Genomic DNA, 23,094 nt, shown 5'->3' with positions numbered 1-23,094 from the left:
ACACAAAAAATTCAATTACAGTATATTTCTCATGCACACATCCAAGTATGTATTTATGTATATATGTGCACTCACATATTCATATAGGGAAAATATCATACATTGGTAGTCAAATCCTTAGTTGTTATATTATAGAAAATTCCACTTATGCTGGTAAAATTGAAAAACATGTAATTATATTTTCTGAAACTTCCCACAGACAAATCATTTTATTTCAGGTTAAAGTGTGATAGATACAATAATATATCTGTATTTGCATTACTTCAGAGCTTTTAAAGCATTTAATGCCTTATTATTTTATCTAATGTACCTTAATTCCAAGTATATTATGCTGAAACATATAATAACATTTTGATACAATGAGAACATAATTTTGAATTTCTAAAACTTTCATTAAATAAGTCATGTAGTAAAGTTAGGAATAATTTATGTTCTAGCAAACTTGCTACAGGCAAAGAGTTGCTACAAACAGAGGCCCAGAAAATACAGCTGATTTTCCAATTCTTCTAGCACCTTTCTTGTAGCTGTGCTCAAAAGACCATTTTATTCTGATGTTTGTGCAGATCACTTTTTGCCTATTGTACATCTTTCTCCCTATACTGCACAGCAAAATGAATAGGTGATAGCTCTCAGCATTTGATACTGGTGGAAAGATTAGCAGGACTGTTGACTTTGACAAATCAGATATATTAAGCATTTGCTGGAGGGCTCTACTGCGGAAAAGCTGGTTTGTCACTGTAACCAAGATACTCTTTATTTTTCCTCAAGAAGCAAAACAACACTTTTCAGAATAGGACTTAGGTAAATGCAATTGTCTGCACATATAAGCTTTAAATTGCTTTATAATATTCTTGTTGAGTTTTATGAAGTTAGCCAAACTATTGACACATATAATTTTATACAGATTTTATGTTTAATTTTTAAGTGGCAATCACAATGAGCATAAAAATGGATTTTTAAATTCTAACTCTTTGACATAGAAGTTGCTTGTTGGCCAGAAGGTTTAAGCTCCGTTGCATCCTTACACCCACAGCCATTGTATGTTTGTGTTTTATATGCCATGGCAAATTTTAAAATTGTCAAGAATTGAAAAATGAAACTTTTTTCTAAATGCATGACTATTTCAATGACATTGATATTGTTTTAAATGGTTTGTGATGAAATAGGAGAGGGCAGATTTGAATAGAAGAGTATTTAGGTGATAAATATTTAATATTTCCTCTATCTCTATCATGGAGTAGTGGACCATTCATTTCCATCATTTGCCATTCTACATCATTCTATTCTTCCTTTGAAAGGAAGCCTGATTCTAAGTCTTAAATTAAAAAAAAATCATATTTTGTACTAAGCTGCTAGTAAATAACTCAGTTTCTCTTCCTGCACTAGCCTTGCCCGTACGTGTTAGTATGGAAAGTGACTATAGTGAATGACTTACAGATTAAGTCTAACAATTTCTACTTATAATACATATTTACATATCTTTTATTTCCTTGAATACATGTCAGATACACTTACAAATTGTGGGTTGATTGATATATTTACCTTTACCCCTTTTCCTTTCTAGCCCCATTTCATTATGGGCTTCTTACTTCTTCTTTGATTTAGGCAGCAGGAAAATTGCAGAGCTGCAGAAATTTACTGAGGTACATATGAATGTGTACATATATTGTGGAAGAATAGGCCAAAGGAAAGCTAGGTTAATTTTAAGGCTACTGTGTTCAAGCCTTTGGGGATTAGCGTTTAGGGTTTAGAATGGAGGACATTAAGCAGGAATTTTTAACAGATCTGAAATATGTAAAAAACCCTCTCTTCAGCGTTAATTCATTCTAAATTAATGCCTTTATATTTAGACAATACTAATATAATAGATCAAGTAAGTTTTGAGGGATGGTGAGAGAAATAAATGTTATATTGTTTCTCCAGCATTTCCCTTGAATACTGGATTGAAAAAACATGCAATGCGAAATATTTTGAAAACGCTTTATATTACTGTTCTCTAATATAAAACCTTTGTAGTAGCCATAATAACCCTCAAACTAGAAAAAAGTTTCGAAACTTGTTCTGGGCCCAAACAAAAAAACAACAAAACCTATTGGGATATTTCTAAGAAAGCATTTCGGGAGACTATTTGACCTCAGCGTTCCACCAACATCATTTTATAGTCCTAAGTGGTTTCTTGGCAAAATCCAAGAATGGATTTGCAATTTTTTAAGCACTTTTTTTTCTCCTTTATCATACACGAAGCTTTACTATCTTTTTAAAACGTTGTCTCTCTTTACTAGCTCCTCTTTTTCAAGTCAGTTGCTTATGAGTTCAGTTCTTTGCAGTGTTCTCTAAACATTCACTCATTCAGTTTTTTCCAACAAAATTGAATAATTGTTGATTGTCTGTCATGTGTTAAATACTCAGGCAATCCTTCAACCACTCTGGCATATCCTGTACTTATATTTATATGTATGACACACAAATTATATGCTCTGACAATTCCCAGTTAGTTATAAACAGGATTTGAAATGAGAAAATTAGGTTCATAGAAAATTTTATCAATAGGCAGGGTCTTTTGAAATAACTTCTGCTATTAAAAATAAGAAAGTTAACAAGATTAATGTAGACTTGTTGGACATAATTATGAAAAGTACTTGTACAGTATAATAATTAACCATAAAGATTCTGGTATGTGACTGGGCTCACATCCTGTCCCTCCCATTTCTTAGTTGTGTGATCTTGCACAAGGAATTCAGGCTCTCTGAGCTTCAGTTTTCTAATCTGTAAAATGGGCATAATAATGAAATCCAATTTATAGTTTTTACTGTTTTCTATTTAGTTTGTATTGTTTTTGTTTTTTAGAATTAAATGAGCCACACCATAAAATGGAGGCCTTATTGTTATTATCACCACCATTATTATTATAATGGAAAAAATCCGTTTCACCTCTTCCTCCCTGTCCTATAAACCATCTCTAAATTGGCAATTGATTGCCCAATTGCAAATGATGCCTATAAATGTATTCTACTCAAATAGCTTAAATGTGCAAATAATCTAAATATTTTTCATAGTCAAGCATTTATTATTATAAAAATATATACAGATACTCATGTTCACAGTCAGAGTGAATGTTTTCTTATAATATATTTTATTTTCATTTCTATAAATTATTTATTGATTAAGTTGTTATTATATAATGCAGGTAAAAGGAGTATTATTATATTTGCTTTGGGTGTGATATAAAATACAATTAAATGATCCCCATCAGTTGATTTGTAGCATTTTGAACAGTAGTATCTCATGTTTAATTATTTTATTTTAACAAATTGTACTATAACCTCAAAGAGCATTGAAAATTCAAGCTTTTTAACATTGAAGAGTATTATGGTCATTGAATATTTGAATAGAAGGTACTAAAAATTGTTAAAATTGAGATATTTATCAAAGTTTTTTCAATTCAGTTATTCATATATTCATCATACAATTATATACCAAATCATGTCATAAAAACATAAAATGAAAAGCACAGTATGGATGTGATATAATTAAATAGCTGCCCTACATTCTAAAAAGGAATGAGTCACACAAATTATCAGTGACAACTCTTATGGGACATGTTGCCTCTTGTGTAATCCAGGTTTGTTGAGGTGGAGAGGTAATTCGCTTTTGCTATATATGTAGAATCAGTAAGTTACTGGCGTTCAACTGTCATCCTGCCCCTTATCCATTTCTTTCCTTCCTCACAATTTTCCCAAAGATTATCTGTCCTTTGATGCTGCTGAGACGAGGCCAGAAAGTAAAGAAAGAAGGGATTTGTCAGATATTACCAGTTGAAACTGAAGATGCATCTTGACATAGATGATTGTTATAAATTTTCTGGAATGCAGAACAAACAATGCTCAGCTACTTTATGGTTCAAATCTGCTTTGCAGGGAAGAAGGGGCATTTGGCCTATGAAATGAGCTATCATTTATAAACAAAGTGCAGCAGCTTCCAACAGCTACTACTTTTACTGATGAAATTAGGGAAATGTCAGCTTGGGAAAAGTGGCTTCAATTAATAAACAGTTCTTGTCATTTGGTTCAAAGTTAAAGAGCCCGGTAACAAGTACATTTGAAGCAAGACATGTCTTATTGAGCAATGAGCCATTAAGATACATTAGTGAGAAAAAATAGAAAAAAACACAATGATTAGGAATATATATCTTCAACAATAAAGTACATTTATTTTGGCTCAAAAAGGTAACTAAATGTTTTAAAACATCTGCAGTTAAAGACAGCTTATTATAGATATAAAAAGTAAATTTTTTGACAACTCATATACTGTCTAAATCAATAAAAATAATATGTGCACAGCATTTTATAAAAGATACTCTTGGGTTTCAAATTGTTCTTATGAGAATAAAATCCACTTGCTACATTTTCTGAGTAAGCACAATGTTGTATTACTGTATTTGTGAAGGCAATAATTAAAATGCAAGAATCTATTTTTCTGTACAGTTTATTGATTGATACACATAACTTATTGGTCTCAGAATCTGTTTAACACCAATTAAAATCCATTCTTAGAAAATTCAGGCTTATTTTCCACAATAGTTAGTTTTAGTTCAAGGTCTTGATTCCTTAAATTAGGTTGATGCTTAAAATCTATCAGACAAATTATTCAGTTTACCTTTTGTCTCAATCCCTTATTTATTCAAATTTCCCTTATATACTTAAAAAGGAAATAGGAAAAACACACACACAACTCTGTTGATTTATTGTAAACATTTTCACATGAACTTTCTCCCTTGAAACTTTATTTTTAGTAGTCAAAAGTTGCTATTGGCTATATATATATGTGTACACACACACACACAAAATAGTATGATTAGTAACAAAGCAAAGAAACAGTTCTCTTCCCCTCCCTCTCTCCCTCTCCCTCTCTTTCTCTCTCTCCCTATTTTTCTCTCATTTTACTAACTTGACCAACCCCCAACCTGGTTAAATCTAACTCTTATGTCTATGCCTGGAAAACTGAGGACAGCAGAAAAAAAACACATATACCTTTGCCGAATCGTTTGATATTCAATTCATGACCACGTATTGAATTAGGTCCCTTGAAGCTACACCACAATCCTACTTCATTTCCTCTGAAATTTCTCTCATATACCTCCTAGACCTTTATTTCATAGCGTCTTTTTGCTCCTCAGATGTCCAGCCCTCCCTGTCCACTGACTTTGACCTACCACTTCCCTTTCTGTTTCACTGACGAAAGCTCTCAGGAGAACATCTGCACAGTTGCATAATATATCTACTGTTGACCTCCCCTCAAGCAATAGATTCTGTTCCTCCTCATCGATTTTAAGACATGGTTCCAACAAAGTCATTCACAAACCAGTCTTTTTTGGCTAAGAATACTCTTCTGAGTTCCAATGTATTGTATCCAGGTTTTTAAGGCATCTTAATTTCAAGGTTCATGTGGAATTCATTTCTTCTTAACAACATTCTTTGCCTCATATTTCTTTTTTACTTAGAAACCTAAATAAGTGAAGTTATCTTTCATTCCTTCTTTTACCTCAACAGCAACCCTCAATATTAATTTTTAGTTCTGTTATCTATGAAATGTCTACAATTGGCCCACAGTCCTTCCATTCTTAGAGTATCTTTTTTTTTTCCAAAGCTCTGACTTATATTTGGTGTATTAAACTGGTGATGCAGTTGTTCTTCTTGTCTGAACTCTAGATGTCCTCCTTTATCTCTTCCACACTATTATAAATAGTGATCCATTTAGGGCGGGCCATGGTGGCTCAGCAAGGAGAGTTCTCACCTGCCAGGCCAGAGGCCCACGTTCGATTCCTGGTACCTGTCCACACAAAAATAAAAATATATATAGTGATCCATTTAATGCAAATATAATCAGGTAAATGTCATGCCCAAAATGCTTTATAACAATGTATATTTAAAAATTCATTGGTTAACAGCATAAACACTGAGTTAAGATGGCCTATGCTTAAGGCTCAACTCTCACGTTCTATTGGGTTTTGTCTTAATTATTTAACTTTTTTGTACTTCAGTTCCCTGAATGTAAGATAAGAATAATAGTAGTATCTTTTAAAGGGTCATTGTAATCATGAAATGATATGATCTATTGAAATCTCTTAACTTCCCTAAACATACCAAGGGTTTTACACATACCAGTTTGGATTATCATCATTTCTTGCTTGGCTTTTGGTTCTTTAGGTACCAAGATTATGGCATCATTTTTATTATTTTGTTGTTGCTGTTGTTAATATTATTTTCAGCACCTCACACAATTCCTGAAACATGGTACCTATCTAATAAAATTTGGTTGGTCCAATGAATAAATTTACACTTACACTTTTTATAACTATTTGCATGAATTGATTTACAGAAATAAACAAACTTAATGGAATGAATACTCTGGAATTTAGATTTCATTGCAGAGCAATATGATGAAATGGAATCCTTTGCTCACTCTAAAATCACCTCCTTTCCTAACTCTTTAGTGAATCTGTATCAGCCCTGCTTTTCCTGCTACACTCTGCAACCCATACACAATGGTGGACTTCATAAGAAAATATTTCAGAAGTGAATCACCTGAAAACCTTCCCCAATTGGCAAACCACTGAACCTAGGCAATTGTTTACCATTTTTGAGACAATTTCGGACACTTAAAAAATGTAGTTGCACACAATTCACAGGACAGCAAAAATTATTAAGATAACAGCTGGGTAATCGTTTTTTTTTCTTTCTATTTTTCTTTTGGAGTGGTGAGGACTGAAGTGCTATCTTATATTGTATATAACAAAGTAAATGATGAGATAAATCTAATGGTTTCTTCAAAGAGGAAAAGGGAAAAATAGTTTAGCAGGCTTGTTTGGCAGAGTAACAAAATATTACCAGAATTATTTCTGAGATGTTCCTATCAAAATGCTATAATTCCTCATTTAGCAGACCTATTTGTATGAATTTCAGAGAAAGAATCTAGCTATGATAGACCAAGTAGGAAAGTAAAAATAAGATAATATAAAATAAACTAAGAAAAAAATTTCGTGTACACAATATATGTGTGTACCATCTTTTATTGTGATTATCTAAATGGCAAGAAAATAAAAATCTCTTCATCTAGTTCCAGTTAATTTTTGCTTCACAAAAATAATGTCCTCAAACAGCAGTGAAAATCCCCTAAGGAACCTCAATTCATCTCAGAAAATAGAAATGATTTCATTCCTCCAATATACTGTGAGTGTTTGAGAGCCTATAATAGGTTTTATTTTTATTAAAGACTCACAAAATAAAGCATACATTTTATAAAACAGAATTTCATTTTTACGTCACCTAAGTATACATGCAAATGAATTTTATGGTCCTACTATTTTTTTTAAAAAAAAGAACTTTTTCCACACACACACCTGATAACATAAAATTATAAAAAATATGTTCAATCTGTCTTGGGAAGTTGCCTGGCAACAACATTAGAGTCAATTCCATTGTAGGGTGCAATGCATGCCCATGTTTAGATTGCAATTTATCTTCATTATAACCAAGTAATTTAGGTTGTCAACTCTCTTGTGACTGTTGGATATCTGTTAACTATATATTTAATGCTTGACGAGACTGTGCTTTCAAAAAGTAAAAGCAGCTATAAATTCTGTGTTAGGTTTAAACCTTATGGCAAACATAAGGCTACAATATATCTTAATCTTCTTTGAAAAACATTGTCTTTCTACCAAGTGTGTATTAAATGAACCTTACAGAATAGTGAGGGGTGTGATCTATTCATAAATCTATTCTAGATAAACAGCTTTATGGCACTGGATAAAAGTGTACCTGTGGGGATTGTTGAGCCAAAAGGCAAAATGACTATCCTTAAAAAAAAAAAAAAATGTAACATACAACTCTGGTAACCTCCACTATAAAATGACAATGAGCTGAAACATAATATAGTATGTATTTTTAAGCAAATAATAGCTTTAGTCAAACTTTATTTTCCTTCCCATAAATATTGAACTCTATTTACCCAATAGTCTCATATTTTGTTAGAATAAGCAAGTGATTAAATCACAACAAGCCAATGTGATTTGATCATTTCCTCATTATACATTTTAGCTATATCTTAAAAGCATGCACAGTCTTTAAGGATATCTTTCATTATAATTTGGTATATAATATCAGAAATTTTAGTATTGAGTAAATATTTAAGTATGAACCTAAAATTAATGTACATTTTCATAAAATCATACTTCATTTGCATTAGAATTTAAATGAGATCATTTGTAAAGTCTAGGAAACTCAGCTGAATGGAGAGGTTTCTAATTTCTGAAATCTCAGAGCAGATATTGTCCTAATGGTTTAATTGACATAATCCTTAATTTTATTCTACCTAAATCACAAACACAAGAAACATTTTATTATTTCAGTTCACTCTCTGACATCTTTGATATCTAAGTGTTCCATTTGAAATTGCCTATCAATGTAGTGATGGATGAGAACTTTCATTTATTAAGAGAATACAATGAATCTGATATCAGGTTTGATATTTGGTCGCCATCAAAGCATTTAGAATTTTCCTGATACTGAGAGACAAGTAATATGTCGTTTTAAAGATGAAGAAATGGATTTTAATCTGTGGGTCATAGAACTGTGATTTAAATGGAGCTTGATCTTTTCTTTATTTAGGCCTGTGAACTTGGACCATGCTATATTATTTTTATTGCCATAAAAAATGTATAGTGCCGAAATGTCATTTTTTATTTTTTAAAATTCACTTTCAACTTTCTTAAAGAGATTTGTAGTCTCCCCCTTTTTTTGAGCTGTCCTCCCATATTTTAAATTCTGATCAGGCTCTGCTAGGAGGACTCTCAATATCTGAGTAGAACTGGGTCTCTTCAACTCCTTCAGTATACACTGCTTTACACTGCACTGGATGTGTTTTCTTCTAGACTCTAAGACCTATTATTTCAGTACCAAACCTTGGACACACCTTGGTTTTCATTTAAACTTTGTATTTTAAATAAAGTGCAGTTTCACATGCAATTTAAGCAATAATAGGGAGAGGTTCCATGCACGCTATACATAATTCCACAAAAGGTAGCACCTTGTAAAATTATAGTACTTCATAACCAGAATATTAGCCTTGATACAGGCAAAATACAGAACATTTCCATCACCACAGGACCCCTCATGCTGCCCTTTTACAGCCTTGTCTACTTTCTCCCCATTCCCACTCTCTTCTGGGAACCTGTAATCTGTTCCTGTTATTTTGTCATTTCAGGAAAGTTAGATTGATAGAATGACACAATGTTATATGTAAAAACGTTTGGGAGATATATATTTTCAGTTGATACAACTCCCTGGAGATTCAACCAGATTGTTGCATGTATAGAATAGTTCATTCATTTTAATTTATGAGTGTCTTTCCATGGTATAGGTGTATCACAGTTTATCACCCATTGATAGGTAGCTGGATTGATAGCAGTATTTTGCTCTTAGGAAAAAAGTACCTATAAACATTTGTGTGCAGGGTTTTATCTATGAATATAAGTCTTTATTTCTCTGCATAAATGCTTGAGTGCAATTTCTAAAAGGCTCTATGCTATCTGCGCGACCATTGTTTGAAGAAATCGCTAAAGTGTTTTACAGGGTGGTTGTACAAGTTTGCATTCCACTCTCAGTATGCTGGCAATCCCAACATCTCCACATCCTCACCCAATATTTGATGCTGTCACTATTTTTTATTTTAACCATTCTGAGAGATGCACAGCTATATGTCATCAAAGTTTAATTTGCAGTTCCCTGTGGGTAATGAAGCTGAACATCTCTTCCTGTGTTTATTTTCCATTTCTATGTCTTCAATGAAATGTCTCTTCATGTCTTTGGACCATATTCTAACTGGGTTGCTTGCATTTTTACTGTTGAGCTTTAAATGTTCTTCACGTATTTTAGATCCTATTTCTTTGTATGATATATGGTTTCATTTTCAAGTAAAATTTCTCCTGCATTTAAGCTTCTCTTTTCATCCCCTTATTAGGGACTTATACTGATAAAAATTTTTAATTTTGATGTGGACCAGTTATTTAACTTTTCCTTATATGAATCATACTTATGATTTTAAATCTAAGGACACATTGACTTGTTCTAGATCCTTGAGAGTTTTAACTATGTTTTTCTTTTCTAAAATTTTTGTTTTATATTTTTCTCTTATGCTCATAGTCCATTTTGAATTAACTTTGTATAGCATGTGAGACTTAGTTTTTGCCCATGGATGTACATTGGCTCCAATGCCATTGGCTAAAAGATTAATTTTTCCCTATTGAACATTTTTGCAATTTTTGTCAAAATACATTTGAACATATTTGTATGAGTCTATTTCTGGTCTGCTATTCTCTTCTCTTGATCTTTGTGTCATCTTGCTATTAATACCACCTCATCTTGACTACTATAGCTATATATTAAGTTCTGAAATCAGGTATACTGTTTTCTCCCACTTTATTCTTCTTTTCAAATGTGCTTTAGCAATTCTCGTTTCTTTGCCTTTCCACATACCGTTTAGAATAATCTTATCTATATCTAGAAAAATCTTAACTGATATTTTGATAAAATTTGCATTAAACCTGCATATGAATTTCAGAGAACTGACATCTTTATTCTCTTGAGTCCACCAAAGTATGAGCACAGTCTCCCCATAGATCTTCTTTGATTTCTTTCATTGGCATTGTCTAGTTTTTGGCTTACAAGTTCTGTACATGTATTGTATGTATTGTTATATTTATACCTAAGTATTTTCTGAGCAATTGTAAATGTTATTGTATTTAATTTCTTTCTTTACATATTCATTGCTAATATAGAGGCACAATTGATTTTTTTGCATTGGCTGGCACCCAGAATCAAACGCTGGTCTCTGGCAATCAGGCAAGAACTCTACCTGCTGAGCCACTGTGGCCCACCCACAATTGATTTTTGTATGCTTTCTTTGTGCCTTGAAATATTGCTTAACCCACTTTTTAGTTCTCAGATTATTTTGTGGAATCCTTGGCTTTTAAGATAGACAGTTATGTTATCTGCAAATGAAGGGCAGTTTATTTTCTTCCTTTCTGATTCATATGCCTTTAATTTCATTTCTTGCCTTACTGCGTTGTCTGGGAATAACAGTACTATATGAGATAAGAATGATGAGAGAAGATATCCTTACTTTATAAAATAAGAATACTTACGGTCCTGACTTTATAAAGAATGCATTCATTCTTTCACCATTAAATATAGTGCTAATTGTAGATTTTTGTAGATATTAGTTATCAAACTGAGAAGTTTTCCTTCTATTCCCATTTCTCTAATAGTTTTTATCATGAATGACTGATTAATATCATCAAATGCGTTCTCTTTATTAGTTGATATGACCATATGATTTTCTTCCTAATCTTTTAAGAGATGGAATTTCATTGATTGTTTTTGAATATTGGACCAGCCCTACATATCTGGAGTAAGCCCCATTAACTCATATTGTCAAATTCTTTAATGTACTGCTGAATTCCATAGGTAATATTTTTTGATTTTTGAATCTATGTACAAAATGCTATTAACATGTAGGTTTTTCTTTTTCCTATTGCCTTGTCTGATTTTTGTATAAAGATGGTTGTGGTAGTTATATTCGGGTGTCAACTTGGCCAGTTGTAGGTGCCTAGTTCTATTGTTGTGGACATGAGCTAATGGCATGTGAACCTCATCTGTTGCTGATTACATCTGCAGTCGGCTAGGAAGCGTGCCTGCTGCAATTAATGATATTTGATTAAATTGGCTGGTGTTTAAATGAGAGAGATCAATATAGCACAGGCCAAGCAGCACAGCCCACCTCATCTCAGCACTTGCAACTCAGCCCAGTCTTCTGGAGATGCAGAAAGGAATCACCCCAGCGAAAGTTGTTGGAACCCAGAGGCCTGGAGAGAAGGCCAGCAGAGATTACCGTGTGCCTTCCCACATAAGAAAGAACCTCAGTTGAAAGTTAGCTGCCTTTCCTCTGAAGAACTATACATTAACTAAATAAATCCCCTTTTATTGAAAGCCAATCTGTCTCTGGTGTATTGCATTCTGGCAGCTAGCAAACTAGAACAATGGTACTAACCCTGTAAAATGAATTGAAAAACGTTTACTCCTCTCCTGTATTCTGGAAGAATTTGCATAGAATTTGTCTTAATTGTTCAAACATTTGGTAGCTTTCTATGTGGAACCATCTGGGCCTGAATATTATTTTTCTGAAAATTATATAATATTGAATTAAATATCCTCAATAATTATAGAGCAATTCAAATTATTTTTTCTATTGTATAAGTTGTGGTAGTTTGTGTTTTTCAATGATAAAATCCATTTCAATGGATATAGTCCATTTTATCAAATTGTCAGGAATAAATAAAAGGACACCTACTCTGTCTTCCAGTTAACTTTTATAATGCCAGATTAATATAGAGTCTTTCCCGATAAAATTACAATAGGAGGAACTCAAAAGAGGTGAAAGGGATACTGTCCTTTTTTTAGAGAAAAAAAATGCAATATTTTCTGTATTCTGCTTACTTTTTATTTTGCTCTATGCTAAAAAGAAAAACAAATATTAAAGGCATTGGAGCAATTTATATTCATTTTTATTTTATTGAAATCTACATGAAAAAAATTTAAGAAATAAGGAACAGAAATTCTGGAAACAAATATATGCTTGAACTACCTGAATGCATCAATACAAGTATCACTGAATATTAAAAGAGGGATTATATATAATAAATGTAGGGAAAATTAATACCACTTTTTTCTATATTTCTTATCAAATCATTGATAAAATAAGTTTAGTAATATTTATGTCAATTTTATTGTTAAAACTTAAAATACTTCAATATTTATGGATAAAAGCACTCTGAGGAATTGTCCATGCTTCCTGAAACCTTTCCCTTTTTTTCTTACTTCCTTTATTTGATGTGATTTTTCTCATTTAAAGATTGAGAGATAAATTATAGGACTATAAATAAAATATGAATCCATTATCCTTCTACCTGGAGGATTGAAGGCAATCAAACCATGTAACATAAATTATTACCTGCCCGCTAATTTTGTTATACATTTTATCTAAAACTGAATTAAAATATTTTTTACTCGTATGATACCAAAATAAAGTATCTAATTTTATTTTCAACTGTAGACCACAGTTCATAGGTAAACATAAATATTCATTATGAAAACTTATTTTAAATGACTATTTTTTATTATATCTATTTTTTAATACAGGGATATTCACTTCCTATGGCTTCAGTAAAACTAGACATACAAACGTGGTGGCTTATACCAAAAGAAATGTATTATCTCACACTTCTTAAGGCCAGTAGTCTGAGATCAATATTGCTGGGCAAAATCAATGTGTCAGTAGAGCCTCACTTCCTATGGAGACTCAAAGGAAGAATACATTCCTTGCACCTTCCGTCTTGTAGCTGCTGGCATGTAGTGACTTGTGGCCACATAACTCCAGTCTCTGCCTCCGTGGGCACATTGCCTACTACTTGTCTGTTTGCAAAATCTCTTTATAAAGATGCACATGATTGTGTTCAGGGCCCACTTGGATAATCCAGAACAATCTCCCCATCTTATCACATCTGCAGACTACTGATCATTTTTGGTACATTTACAGGTCCAAGGGCTTAGGATACGTTATCTTTGGGCATTATTTAGTTTACCAAAGTGGGTGTGGTTTAATTAATTTAGGTTTTTTACAACATTAATTAACTTATCATATATATGGCTTCTAAATATTTTCTTCCATTGTTTAGGTTGTCATTTCATTTTCATAATAAAGTCTTGATGCACAAAGGTTTTTAATTTTGATGAGGTTCCAATAATCTCTTTTTTTTTTCCTTCTATTGTTTGTGCATCACATGTAAGTTCTAAGGAGACATTAACCAACCTAAAGGCCTAAAGATGTTTCTGTTAAGTTTTCTCCTAGGAGTTTTACAGTTTTGCTTTTTATATTTAGGTCTTTGATCCATTTTGAGTTGTTTTTGTAGGTTATGAGGTAGGAGTCCATCTTCTTTCTTTTGCAGATAGAGATCCAGTTTTCCCAGCACCATTTGTTGAAGATACTATTTTTTCCCAGTTGAGTAGTCTTCATCCCCTTGTCAAGAGTCAATGGCAAAAAAAAAAATCAATGGCAATAACGATGAGGGCTGATATCTGATTAGATTTGCTTGTTTCATATATCTGACCTTGGTCCAATGCCATGTTGTTCTGATTGCTGTGGATTTTTAGTAAGTTTTAAGCAGGGCAAGTGTGTGTCTACAATTTCATTCTTCTTAAAGATGGCTTTAGCCATTTCAGTCCCTTATCTTTCTGTATAAATTTGATATTTCATTTCTCCATTTCTGCAAAGGCTGTTAGAATTTTTACAGGTATTGCATTGGACCTGTAAATCACTTTAGGTAGAGGTGACATCTTAATATTTATTCTTCCAGTCAATGAACACAGAATGCCCATGCATTTATCTAGGTCTTCTTTGATTTTTTCTAGCAATGGTTTATAGTTTTCTGTTATGAGTGATTTACGTACTTGGGTAGATTTATTCCTACATATTTAATGATTTTAATTGGTATTTGAAAGGAAATGTTTTTCTGATTGTTCATTGCTAGTGTAGAAGCACTACTGTAATTTAGGTATTAAATACCTTATACTCTGCTACTTTGTTTAATTCATTTATTAACTCTAGTATTTTTTTTGTAGATTTTTCAGGATTGTTGATATGTGGGCTCATGTCATTTGCAAATAGGGAAAGTTTTAACCATTTCTTTCCACTTTGAATGCGTTTTTCTTTCTTTTTTTTTTTTTGCATGGGCAAGCATCAGGAATCGAACCCGGGTCTCCAGCATGGCAGGCGAGAACTCTGCCAGCGAGCCACCATTGCCCGCCCTGAATGCCTTTTATTTCTTTTTTGCTTAAGAGCAATGGTGCTGGAATTTCCAGTACAATGTTGAAAAACTGTGGTGACATTGGGCATCAATGCCTTGGTTCTGATCTTTAAGAAGTTAGAGTCTTTCACCATTAAGTGTGATATTACCTGTTGGTTTTTCATATGAGCTCTTTATCATGTTGAGGATGTTTCTTTCTATCCCTAGCTTTCTAAGTGTTTTTACTAAGAATGGGTGCTGTAGCTATTGAGATGATCATTTGTTTTTCCCTTTCATTTTGCTAATGTGGTTTATTAAATTAATTGATTTTCTTATGTTGAACCACCCTTGCACACTTGGGGTAAATCACACTTGATCACTTGATCAGAGAGTATAATTCTTTTAATACGATCATGGGGTATAATTCTTTTACTGTGCTTACGAATAATTTTAAAATCCCACTTGATCATGGTGTAGAATACTTTTAACATTAAAAAATAAACTTGATAGCATTTTGTTGAGGATTTTTGCATCTATATTCATAGTGATATTTCTTAAGCTTGCTTTGGGTTTCATTTGCTCTTCTTTTCTACTTCTAGATTTGAGGTTAGGTCTCTAATTTGAAATCTTTATTTTTTTATGTAAGCATTTTAGAATTGTAAATTTCTCTCTCAGGCCTTTGCTGTGTCCCATAAATTTTGTAAGTTGCATTTTCTTTAACCTTTCTCTCAGTTTGTTTCCTAATTTTCTATGTGATTTTCTCTTTAATTCATTGTTTATTTAATTGTCTGTTATTTAATTACCCTATATTTGTCTATTTTCCATTTCTTCCTCTGTTATTGATTTCATGCTTCATTCCATTGTGGTCAGAGGAGATGCATTGTATGATTTCAGTATTTTTGAATTTACTGAGACTGGTTTTGTGACCTAAGATACAGTTTATCCTGGAGAATGATCCATATGCACTTGAGAATTACATGCATTTTGTTTCTGTTGGCTGAAATGTGCTGTATATCTGTTAAGTATAGTTTGTTTAGAGTATCATCAAATCTTCTATTTCTTTACAGATTTTCTGTATAGCTGTTATACCTGTTATTGAAAGTGGTGTTTTAAAGTCTCCTGTTAATGAAGAGCTATTCATTTCTTCAAACCTGTCAGTATTTGCTTCATATATCTTGGGAATCTCCTGTTAGGTGCATATCTATTTATAATTGTTATATATTTGTTGAATTGATCCTTTATCAGTATATGATGACTTTGTCTCATGACTTTGTCTATTTTATCTGTTAGTATACCTACTCCAGCTCTCTTTGTTTACTACTTGCATGACATATTTTCCATCCTTTCACATCTCACCTACTTATGTCTTTGAATTTAATGTGACTGTATTTTAAATAGCATATTTGTTCAGTTATGGTTTTTAGACCATTATGTCAATCTCTGTATTTTTTCTGGAGAGTTTAATCCATGTATATTAGAAGTCATTGCCGATAATGCAGAACTATCTTCTGCTATTTTTCTATTTAGACTTTGTACATCATATAAGTTTTTATCACTTATTTCTTCTATTAATGCTTACTTTCATATTTATTTGATATTTTTACAGTACTATATTGAGTCTCTTTTCATTTCTTTATGGATATAATTTTCATGTATTTTTCTTGTGGGTACCATGAGATTAAAATTTAACATACTAAATATATAACAATAATATTTGATTTGATATCACCTGGACTTCAAATACATTCACATACTTTTTTCCTAAACTCCTCTATATCGCCTTTTTTTTTTGCTGTTTTTACACATTATATTTTTCCACATTGTATTTCCAAAACCATAGATTTATCGTTACTTTTTTCTGCACTTGCATTTTAACACCAGTAGAAAATAGAAAATGGAGTCACAAACAAACAAACATATATATTACAATTGTACTAGCATTTGTAGCTGCTCCTATGATTACCTTTACCAGAGGTCTTTATTTCTTTATGTCACTTTGAACCACTGTGTATGCCCTTTCCTTTCAGTCTGAAGCACTCCCTTTGGCCTAGTTGATAAGGCAGGTCTAGTTGTAATGAACACCTTTAGCTTTTGTTTATCTGGGAAAGTCTTCATCTTTCCCTCATCTTTGAAAGATGGACTCACCAGATATAAAATTTCTGGTTGGAAAATGTTTTCGTTGAGCATTGGGGATTTCTCTGTCAGCTGAGAAGGCACGTGGCTGGCATCTGAGGTCCTTGTGCTGGTTTGTGACTTTCTTCTTCTGATTCCAGGGGCTTCCACTCTAAGCATCTGTGGGCCCCATTTAGCTTCTCCAGGACGCAACTCTGGGCTCTGGCTTGCTTGGTACCTCATGGGAAGGCACGTGGCCACATCTGCTGGGAGCCTCCCCTGGCATCTGGTTTCAAACGGCTCTCACAGATCCTGTGTGTCTTCCTGGTATTTTCTTCTATAGCTCCAAATATCTATGTTTGAACTTTCTCCAAAATGTTTCCTCTTTTAAAGGACTCCAGTAAACTAATCAAGACCCCCCTGAAATGAGTGAGGTCACATTGCCATATAATCAAAAATAACACCCTCAGCTGGGGGTGTCACATCTCAGTGGAGATAATCTAATCAAAAGTTCCCACCCTATAGTATTGAATCAGAATTAAAAGAACATGGCTGCCCCACAAGATTGGATTAGGATTAAGAGAGCATGGTTTTTCTAGGGTATATAATAGCTTGAAACCAGCACACCAGAGAACAGAACTTCTTCCTTTCCCAGGCATCTAATGCTGTACTTAAAGCACGTAAGCCTTTGCTTACATGCTGCCTGCCTCAATTGTTTATTACACTGCTTTCCTCATATCAGGCTTTTTGTACCTGAAGGACAAATTCTCTGGGGAGATAGGGAATTCCCAACTCAATTTTTCACAGTCGAAGGAAGTCCAGAGAATGGTGGACAACTCCAAACTGCCTTGGAGAGGAGGTGAGAAGGATCGTCCAGACTCTGGAATTTTAAAATAATTTATACAGATTATTTCTGCATGTTTATTAGTTGTTCTGGTGGAATAAATGTTTCCTGGAGTTTACTACTCTTCCCATCTCCCCACACTTCATTTGGAAAACCAAATGTTTTTGAGGTGCCTGTGACTTGGTAAACTCCAAATCTTTTTAAGCTTCAAAATTATTTAATTCTAAGCACTTATTTTTATAAACGGATTTATTTTTGGCCAAAGTGTCTAAATTTTGACTATGTAAGAATTATTTGAGCTGTTTTTAAAAAATAATGACAAATATTCTTCATTCCAGATCAACAAATTAGAATTTTTATAATGGAACCTACTTATCAGTATTTTTAAATATGCCCCAATTGAACCCAATGTGCATCAGTGTTTAGAGTCATTAATTGAATTTCAAGTTTTACACCTCTTCATTCCACTTTACCTTGTCTCTACAGTATCCAAAATATTGTTCAATGCTAATTATTATCTAGAGAAAATATTCTACCAAAGGAAACAAATACAACCTGATAATATTTACTGTGCATTTTAGTGCTGAACTTGATAACAATTACTTGAGAGGAAATTATAGTAATTAAATAAAAGTATTCAGTTCATAAAATGTAAATTTATGATTGAACTGTATTTCTGCATATAATTTTTCTACAAAGGCTTTTTAAACTATTGTCTTATAATACTAATTTGATTATTTTTTGAAACTGAGACAAAAGCTAGCACACTCCATACCTCTATGAAATATCTTCCAATAATATAAATCTTATTACCATTAAGCACACTCAAAAATATAGGTGAGGGGCGGATCTCCACAGGCAGAGTCCTTGCCTGCCATGCCGGAGACCTAGGTTTGATTCCTGGTGCCTGCCCATGCGAAATGACAACAACAACAAAAAGTATAGATGAGTCCATTGTGAAGGTACTTTAAAGCTACACTTACATTTTAAAGGAAGAAGACAATCAAGGGCTTGTTATGGTTTTATAGTTACTGTGCACTGAATTGTAAAGCAAAAAAGGTCATTGCACTTTTAAAATGCAAGAGCTCAGTGCCACACATTGAAAACCTATGCTGGCTGGCTATGCATAGCAAAACACAAATTTCTACTGTAGGAGTTTTCCTTGAATGCAGTTTAGGAATGCATAATTGAAGCTCTAATAATTCAGCTCAATTCCCTCTTACTTCTTAGGTGTATACAAATCATAGGTACATAGAATCATTTCCACTTTTCTGTGCTTATTTAAAAGCATGATTTTAAAATGTGCTGAATGTGCATTGCTTTAGATATTAAAACAATTTTTCCTTGTGAATGCTTAAATAGATTGGAAAGAAAAGTAAATCATGACCCTATTTTAGTAATAAATTTTAAAATGAAATAATTCAAAGACCTCTGCATATTGTAAAGGATAATCTTTTCTTTTTCCAACTGTGAAGTTATGTAACATTTTCCAATATATGGTAAAGAAACTTATTATAACTGAAATCACAAATCTTTGCTATGGAAATTATTTGGACTGGATGTTTTCTGAAAGTCATTGTTTCAGTTACTGGAATGCAATATACCTGAAATAGACTGGCTTTTACAAGGGGGGTTTATTAGATTGCAAATTTATGATTCCAAGCCATGAAAACTTCTGAATTAAGGCATCAACTGGGAGATACCTTCTTTGAGGAAAGGCTGCTGTCATCCCTTTTTCTTTGATACATGGTGACATTTGCTCATCCTTCTCTCTTGTAATCTAGTTTCAAAATAGCTTTCTTAGTTCCTTTTGGCCTCTCCTGGGGTATTTTTCTTTCTCTCAGCTTCTCCTGGGGTGCATTCTTTCTCTGAGATCTTTTCCAAAATGGCTCTGCCTTTTATCCTCTCATAAAGTACTCCAGCAAGGAGATGAAGAGCCACCTTGAATGGGTTGAATCACATCTTCAATGGAAACAACCTAAGTAAAAGTTTCCATCTACAATTGTTCTGTGCCCAAAGGGATGGAGTAAAAGAACATGGGCTTTTCTGAGGTACATAACAAATCCAAACCAGCACGTTTCCACCCTCTGGATACCAAAAAGACATGTTCTTTCCATATACAAAATGCGTTCATCCCATCACAATATCACAAAAGCTTAAATCATTTTAGTAACAATATTGAGTACAAAATTTTACCAAAGTAATTTGCAGGTGTGGTTTTTACTAAAGAAAAATTACCCTATGGCTGTGGAACTGTAAAACTTAGAACAAGTTATCTGCTTCTTATATACAAGGGAGGGACAGTCACAAACTAACCATTCTCATTGTCATAGGGAGAAATTGAAACGAAAATACCAGACCCAAACAGTTCCAAAAATACTTCTATCCTTTTTTTCTGTCCATTTTAGTCCAGACTGATGATAGTTCCATTTATACAGATCCTACAACAAACTTGCTGGTTTTTCATACAGCCCACAGGAATCCCAAACATCAGAAAATGAGACAGCAAAAATCCTTTCTAGATAGCTGCATTTTTAATCCTGACACCCACTGACATGGCTGACTGGTTCTTCCATGTTCACTGGAATCCTTACATGGGGCACTAGCCACTGGGGTCTCTCTTTCCAATAGCTCAGACTTTTTCAGACCATCAACTTCTGGTTTCTTTGTACCCAAGGGTTCAATTTTCAGCTTATCCCTTTCCTCTTGTATTTTACAATAATCTGTAAGGAGAAGTCAGGCTGCATTTTCCACATTTAGTTTGAAAATTTTCTTAACTAAGTATCCTAACTCTTCACTTCCAAATTCTGCCTTCCATCCAACACTGGGACCCAATTTTGCCAAAATCTCTGCCACTGTAAAACAAGGGTTACCCTTCCTCCAGTTTGCAACAATATATTCATCATTTCTGCCTAAGGTCTCATCGGAAATATCTTTAGAGTCCACATTTCTATCAACAGTCTCTTCAAAGCAATCTAGGCCATTCCTATCAAGCTATTCAGACTTCATCCAGAATCTTCCCCTTATCCATTTATAAAGCTGTTTCACCAATTTTTCTATTTGCAAATCTCAGCATCCCATTCTTCTGGTACCCAAATCTGTTTCTGTTTGCTAAAGTGTTGAAATGCAATACACCAGAAATTGATCACCCTCACAAAAATAATTATTATCTTATAAATGAACAGTTTTAAGACCATGAAAATGTCTGAATGGAGGTGTCAAGAGGGAAATACCTTCTCTGAGGAAAGGCTGCTGGCATCCAGGGCTCCTCTGTCACATGGGATGACATAAGGGAACATTTTCCTTCCTAGATACTGGTTTCAAAATGGCTCCCTCAGCTCCTGTAGATACTTCTAGCTGCTCCTGAGCATTTTTCTTTCAGTTTCTCCTGAGGCATTTTTGTTTTTCTCTGAGCTCTTTCCAAAAAGTCTCTGACATTTATCTTCTTATAAAAGACTCCAGCAAAGGGTTAAGACCCAACTTGAATTGGCTGGGTCACATCTTCATGGAAACACCCACAATAAGTTGGCACCCAGAGGGACAGATTAAAATAACATGGGATTTTCTGAGGTACATAAAAGATTCAAACCAGCACAGTCATTTATTATGTTTTCTTTTATTTAAAACTTATATCACTTTATTAAAATATTTAATGTCCCCTTTTATTATTAAAGACCATCCCACCTCTATCCCCTTTTTAATATTGAAGAATTTTTTTTTTCTTGGCAAGAGAAAATTGACAAAACTATGTTGTGGGTAGATCTCATGAGTGTAGTGTCTAATAGCATTTAAGCATTATGTATTTTCATTTTCTCTCCACATAATTCTAAAAGAAAAATAATAGATTTCTGATAATATTTAAGAGTAATGAAAATTTTCAATGTCTGCTATCAATGAGAAGTATAACCCCTTTAATGCATTAAGTTTAGAATGGCTTAATAATAGCCAAACAATAATCACCTATCTTATCTCCAATTACCAAATTTACCTATGATATCTACTGTATCAGTCAGCATGCCTTGAAGATCAAGTGAAAGAAATCCTGACTGACAGTATTTAGCTCATCTGGCTATGTATTGTTTATAAATTGAGAAGTATGGAAGTTTTCAGTCCTTGACTTGGTTCTGTGGTTCTTCCATGCTCCTCTGTCATCCTTGTGCTTTCATTATCATGCTAGTGGCCTAAGAATCACATGGTGGCTGCTTAGTTACAACCCTCATTTCCTTACAGGAGAGTGCATAAAGCAGAGTAGAAGCATACAGGAGCAAAGGTAAATGCTCTTCAGAGGCCTCCCTCTTTATATCAGGAAGGGAAGTCATTAAAGTCAACAGCAAACTTCATTTTATATTTCACTGGTCTGAAATAAGTTACTTGGCCATCCCTATACTAATTCCTGGCAAAGTGGGACAAGATTGCAGTGATTAGCTAAGCTAGTGTTTCCAATGGCAATAATGGCACTTCAGAAGAGTTCTTTATTTATTGTGCAGGATTGTCCAATGATCCCGAGGCTGTAAATGCCTGAGATTAATCATCATGACAGCCACCATCACCCTTCATACTTCCTGGAGGAGAAGGACCTGCTGAGAGCCATTGATTCGAACTTCCATGGTTCATGCTCAGAGGCTGAATATATAGCCAAGATAATAAAACCATTTTTTGGTTAGCAGGGAAAAGGAGAGAAATGGTCTTGGGTTGGTGACCAATGTGTTTTCCATACCAATAATAATTAGTTAAGGATTTGATTATATCACGTTTACACGTAAATTCCTTCTTAACCACATAATAAAGGAGTAAAAAGTGCTTTTAGCTGTAATCATTCTACTCTCAACTTCTGTTTGTTAATTGGGTTTCACTGGGAAAATTGTTTCATCTCTGCAAACCTCAATTTTCTCCTTTCTGAATGATGATTTTGGACTACATGATCTCTAGCATTATTTCTAATCCTAAACAACCTTGGGTGTATAATTTCTTTTTCTTTCGGGTGTTATGAATTGGATATGTTGCAATTAAGAAGTGATGAAAATCATAACACAATGTAAACACTGCCAAAAGAAAATTTATAGTTTTTCTATACATTTATGTTGTTTCCACAAAAGGGCACTTGGAAAAGTATTCTCTGAAGAGTAAATAACTTTCATTCAATTGTATGTACTGGACAAATTTAGAAAGCAGTTACTACATAATTGTAATTATTTAAAAAAGGTCAAAAAACAGCTTTTTAGACTAATTTTCCAAAAAGCTG

General features: G+C 33.3%; 1 long non-coding RNA gene across 1 annotated transcript in view; it reads left to right on the top strand.

Moving 5' to 3' along the window:
- LOC143690264 (uncharacterized) overlaps nt 1-22,634 on the top strand; it is a 77,062-nt gene extending 54,428 nt beyond the window's left edge. The window contains exon 4 of the long non-coding RNA XR_013179092.1: nt 22,340-22,634. This is a non-coding gene — a long non-coding RNA (uncharacterized LOC143690264). The remainder of the gene's footprint in view (nt 1-22,339) is intronic.
- The last annotated feature ends 460 nt before the right edge of the window (nt 22,635-23,094 follow it).

Source organism: Tamandua tetradactyla, chromosome 7 (genome assembly GCF_023851605.1).
Source record: "Tamandua tetradactyla isolate mTamTet1 chromosome 7, mTamTet1.pri, whole genome shotgun sequence".
NCBI lineage: Eukaryota > Metazoa > Chordata > Mammalia > Pilosa > Myrmecophagidae > Tamandua > Tamandua tetradactyla.
The sequence above is the reverse complement of the archived record's forward strand: the minus strand, read 5'-3'. Positions and strand labels throughout refer to the sequence as shown.